The sequence below is a fragment of the Zootermopsis nevadensis genome, unplaced genomic scaffold, assembly GCF_977971745.1.
Source record: "Zootermopsis nevadensis isolate Lab colony 2312 unplaced genomic scaffold, Znev_1.0 Znev_ptg000010l, whole genome shotgun sequence".
NCBI classification, from domain to species: domain Eukaryota; kingdom Metazoa; phylum Arthropoda; class Insecta; order Blattodea; family Termopsidae; genus Zootermopsis; species Zootermopsis nevadensis.
The window spans coordinates 13,125,242-13,131,241 of record NW_028259142.1 but is presented as its reverse complement, the minus strand read 5'-3'; the positions used below and the strand labels follow the sequence as shown (position 1 = coordinate 13,131,241).

Below are 6,000 nucleotides of genomic sequence, written 5' to 3'. Positions count from 1 at the left end.
TCTTTGCCACAAGATGCAGACCGGTTTTGGGTCCCATCCATGCTCACATTAATACGAATAGCAGACAAAGTTCAGAAAATTCCTTGTAAAGATTAAGATAGCTTTCACCTATTTTATATGACAGTGAAACATTAATTAAATCTTAACAGAAAATGTAACATACACGTGAGTGAGATTCAGGTTCTCATGGCAGCTAGTATGAAGATATCTGTCTTCTGGGATGTCTGGTAGAAGTTTACAGGCGTTTCAGAGACGCAAGATGTTAAAGGCAGCAACTACCTCTGAAACGTCCCATCCCAGAAGACAGTCTTCTAACTGCATTGAAGGCCCTTGTAAACATAGTTCCGAGGAGAAAGCTTGTAGCTAGAGAACAAAGAACTAGGGTCGGAGGGGAAGGAGTGTAAGGTTAGGTTAGCAGCCGTTTTTCATATTTGGGCGTCGCTTCCAATTTAGGCCTGTGGGCCGGTTATCCGGACCAAAGTGCATTACAGTGATGCAACAGAGAATGGGTTTCCAACACAAGGCTCGCGGGTCGCATGCATTTTGTGCTACTTGCATACATATTTGTGATGTATCAGCACGACTATAGAAGTGAACCGGGGATATAAAGGGATGGCTTTCCTTTGCATGGCTCGGAACATAAGGACATAAGGACGATGTGCAAATTACGTAAGACAGGAAGAGTCGAAATATATTGCGAACTATATACATGAGCAGGGAAGGGTATGGAAAGGAGTGGTCCTTGGTTATTTTAATCCTCCTTATTTATGTGGCGCCTGCCAGGCTACACACGTGTAATAGCTGACCTAACCTTTTGACTTCTGTTGTCATCAAGGCTGTTTTAATTCGTGGTCCATATGTCTTAATCTGCAGTATGGCACTAAACCCCATGGAATGTACCTTTTTCTTCAGTGTGGAAGGTTACTGTCCATTCAACCTGAAACATGAGACGACGAGGCATCATAAACACACAAACACACATATCAATATCAAAAAATGTCGTGCAACTGAACTATTAGGTGGGTAAGTAAAATTTGTTTTCAATTTTCATGTCTGTAAAGCTGTAATATTGATGTGAACTATTTTGGAGTGATATGATTAACTACGAAAGATTATTTATAACTGTGCTAAATTTTGTGGTCTCTACCCTAACTGGCAAGTGACTTGGCTGATACAGCCATTACTGTCAAAACTTTATCCCAAAGGAATATTCTCTACAGACGTTATATGGCTCCCTTGAAGATATACAACCTATGTTTAAGTGGTTCATTAAACTTTTACTGCAACGAGTCTGTATTTATGTGAGTTTACACCCTGAAATATACGATATAAGGCAGGTAGACTCAGTCTCGAAGGATCAACCCCTTTCAGAACGTTTTATTATTTGGATGCCAATCACAAAATTACTTCTCCCTTTATCGTAGTCCTTGATTGGTGTAAAATGTGCACGGTCAATCTTATAATAAGACAAGGGGCCACAAAATTCGATTACCTATGTTTTTATTAATTTAAAACTAAAAAAGGACCTTATTACACTGTTTAAATATTTAATGGAGCGAGAGAGATGTCGTTCTGTATTTCCCTGTTTTTTGGATTTTCCGTTTCATTTTCTCAGAGCTCCGACTGCATCAAATGGCATAACATTCGTATTGTTCTCATCGGTAACCTCAGAAAATGCACTTCAGTTTAGTTTAGGTATGTACAATGAGTTATAAAGTGACCACACAATTTTGACCCCTAATAAATTGATAGGACTGACTCTTTATTGGGGTTGATGTAGCAAAATAGTAGCGCCGGCAGATTTTAGCGTGTGTATACACGTATAGTCCTTTAGATTAAGCATCACGATATAAGCGAATAGAAGAACGGAGGTACTGGGAATGATCACAGAGCCGATTGGTCGGCCTGACTATGGATCAGAACAGAAAACTCCTGCCTCTGCCCAGAATGGAACTCCAGACAAGCAACGTGAGATTCTGCGTGCAGTTTCAGCTTTTGGGATGAACAGTGTCGAATATCGAAAATATTTTAAACTTTCGGTGAATACTGCAGTTGCCATCTTCAGGGTAAACTTGAAGTGGTTGAAAGCGTGTATGTCAGGTAGCAGGTGGAGAGATACCAATGAGTAGAGTTCTTATGGGGGGGGGGGGGGGGGGGGTTTGTGCCTTTTATGCAGAAAAAGTGGGGAAAGGAGAAGATAGAATTTGAGGAAGAAAAAGAGATAGGTGAAGACGATAGACGAAATAGAAAAATAATGTCTGAGGAGGAAGAGACAGAGACGAAGGCACACGACGTAGAAGAAAAGGCTAAAATTGAAGAGTAAGAGGAGAAGATAAGAAATTGAATAATATAGCATGAACAGAAGAAGGAGAAAAGGGGATGAAAGAGAAGAAGAATTAAGTCAAAAAGGAAAACGAGGGAATGGAGGAAAATTTGAAAACGGAGTTAATTGGAGAGGTACAAGGGAAAGGTATGGAAATCTAGTATTTGCCCTTAGAATACAATAGTTCGTACTAGAAAACTGTAATTAAAAACGATCCTACTGGTAAATGCTAGTAGCGAAGAACAAACATCTGTATTGAACAAATTATTCAAAAATATGCATGGAGGTAAGTGCTTCCCCTACGGCTATAAAACTTTTCTTGATATCTAGAATAAATATAAAAGCAGAGGGGTGCCACCCTTTGCAGCGGAATGTCATATACAGAAAGGACAGTCGTCCTTTGTTGTAGTGGTACTGTTACTTACTCAGGACTAACGAAGCCTTTGTGGGAGAAAGGACAGATCGCAGTAAACACGATACATAACGAGACATCGAAGCAGTCAAGGCCAACGGATAGGAAACATGGAATTTTAGTAAAAAATAAATGTCAGAAAGGTAGTATTGTCAATATAGGCAGAACTGAAGCACAATCTACTTCCTACCGTGTTTTCTTAAATCCTGGATTGTTAGGTTATGGACCTTGTTCATCGTCCGACGTTAAAATACACACAACGTTTAGAGAAGTGGATCTGTCCTTGCCTTCAAGGTGTAGTGAATGGGGCACATATTCTGCGTGGCCCGTTAAAATGAGCTAATCTCTCCAGTCGAAACAATGAGTTGAATCTTCAATTACATTATCTAACCTCACTAACAACACTGGCACAACTTTGTTTCTAACAACTGCAACATGTCATGCATTGTGCAAAATACTTTCTTTAAACATTTCAAATTATTTATCCTGCAGAGCTCGCATTCATGTTATCCTTTAACTGAGAAATTCGGTAGCTCAGTCGGTTTAATAAATGATCTATGATCTGAAAGACCGGGTTCGATTTCCGAAAGTAGTAGACATTTTTGTCTTCACTAACCCTACGTCCACCCAGCCTCTTAACCGATGTGCAATAAGTGATCTTTCTCGTGAAGCTATCCACTCATATTCATCTAGTGTTAAGGTTAAGAATGTGTGAAGAAATACCTCCATTTCTTCATACGTCTCCATGGCGTGGTGCTTGATAAAGAAATTTACCTTTACCTTGCTACTAATTAGCTAACTGAATATAATATCTGGAACCCAAATTTTCAATAATGTTTCTTATACAGGCTTTTCTCTAATTCCTTCATTTGCATCATTACTTTCTGTCTGTGTTCTTACATCTGCTTCATACGAGTCTATATGAGGTTTGTATAATACATATGAACATTTATATACTCAATAGTTCTGTCGCTAAGCAACCGTTTCCAGGAAAATGCGGTCAATATGTTGCGACATGGAGGCGAATAATAAAAATATATGCGGTGTCACATCTTTTGTTTATACAACTAGACTTATAACAATCAAGACTGAGCAAGGAATTGTTTCTTGCTATAATTTTCATGTGTCAGTTAAGGATTTAAAATAAGCCTAAATGAGATGCTATATTAAGTTGGTTATTTTTCTTTGTAAATGGGAATATATTTACTAGCTTTCATAGTAAACAATTTCATTATTTGAGCACATTTTATTTTAAGAAAAAAGTCTACTGTCACATATTTGCTTATTTATAGTAGGTTTTGTGTTAAAGGGGAAATCTTGTACTCTGTTCCCCTATTTTAATCCAATTCCGGCAGAATTTATAACGGGTCTTTGTCAGGTTTTTTTAAAACAAATAACTACAATGTATAAACTGCTTTTTGCAATGAAAGTTACATTTCTCCTGCATAAATCCGTATTTTGAGCTAACATTCATCTTGTCGTTCCTACCTATTTATCCCACTGAAGTAGCAAATAACCACGTCACAATAACAGCCACTCCGAGAACAGCGAATGAATGTATTCCATCTTGCACGAGTAACAAAGTTGTAAAGCTGCTGTTTTCTGAATCATGTTCACAACTTTTACTGCAAATTACGAAAATCTGATGGAAAAATTTGGTATTAGATATGAAGAGTTAATTTTATATATATCGCAGTTCTTATAACTTTCCAATATGACCGATCGAATTCTTAATTAGTTCATAATCAATTCCTTTTCGATACCTTTCGACTAAAATTGTATTTAAATGAGTACCGTTAACCTGTTCTGACAGATAGTCAGTGGCCTGTCAGAGAATCAAACTGGATACCTCTCAATTATAAATCAACCACGTCATTTAAAAAAGAACCAGGTTGACGTATTTTCTTGTGGAACGTATGTAATTAAATTATGTAAATTTCTCTTGAATAGATTTGAATTTAATTACATTTTTGGGACTGCTGTCCAGGATATAATGCACCGCATTTTTATTAAACTTTCTGAACACGTATCAAGTTCGCATTTTCAGGAACACGTTACTCTAGCGCAACTTTCTCTTTTGTCCTCTGGGAATTTCTTCGGAGTGCTGATGTACGTACAATCCCGCTTCAGAGCTGACAACTTGTCTGTATGTATTTCTGTCTGAGAGCATTTCCCAGCCCATATATCTATCTATCTATCCATCTATTCGCCCGTCCACCTGTTAGAAGCCAGCATCTTAATGTATAAAGTGATGCAACTTGACTGACGTTGCGGAATCCACTTAGACAGACCACTTCTGACTCTGATGGCCCCTGATGTCTGCATACGGAGCACAGCGCGAACACTAATGGACTTCCTGTTTGGTGGACAGGGCAGTCGATATTACCATTCTAAAATGGCTTTATTACGTTACGCCACAAACACGATAAATGGTTTGCATATGGAGAACCAGAGCGTTCATTTCTGTAGTTCTTTGTGCGTCTGTGTTGAATTGCGCGTTTATTTTTGTTTCTTTCCTTCTTTATTTCTTCTTTCTTTCTTACGTTATTTATTTTTGTTCATAATTCCTTAAGTTCTTCTAACATTCCACACACTATTTTCCTTTTTTCTGATCCTTCGATGGCCGCCCTTAATTCTTTCATATTTTTTGAAAGGGACGTTCCTTGTCAGATAAATTCCAGAAAGAGAACGGAAAAAAAGAACTGAACTAACAGTAAATTACCGCATTTCCTCGATTTTAAGAAGCACTTTTTCACATTTTAACATTTCGGAAATCGAGTTGCGTGTTACAAGTGATGGCGCCTAAGAATCGATACAGCGTTTTTTTTTTGCCGAAAACCTATTACTAAATGAAGAGTGTGCATTACAGTAGAGATAATATGGTAATTAATTAATGTTCAATTTTCCATTAAGTTTCATCTTCCCTTACGTGATAAACAGTTTCCGTTAATCAAATTAATATTAATTTCAAATCTATTTTTAGAATGAAAGTCTGTTAAGGGCACGTTTCTGTGTAATCCAGAAAATAAACCCAGGTTTCAGTGTATATTAAGATTGGTGAAACTGATTTTAAATTCACTATTTCTGTGTAATACATTGCACATCATCTCTGAATGCCTATCTGGCATTTCAACACGCTACGTTCACAAAATGGAATGCATTTATTTACGTATAATATAAGGAGACTGAGCTTTTATTTCAGCCGACAGTCCGCGTATGCCTAGGATAAAGATTTTACACAGTTTTAAACTGTATATACCCTATC

The 6,000-nt window shown here is 37.5% G+C and overlaps 1 long non-coding RNA gene across 3 annotated transcripts in view; it reads right to left on the bottom strand.

Annotated features, from left to right (window-relative positions):
- Nucleotides 1-673: 673 nt before the first annotated feature.
- The window catches only part of LOC110841515 (uncharacterized), a 290,669-nt gene continuing 285,342 nt past the window's right edge, over nt 674-6,000 (bottom strand). For all 3 annotated transcript variants that reach the window (XR_015534556.1, XR_015534555.1, XR_015534557.1), the window contains one exon: nt 674-937. This is a non-coding gene — a long non-coding RNA (uncharacterized LOC110841515). The remainder of the gene's footprint in view (nt 938-6,000) is intronic.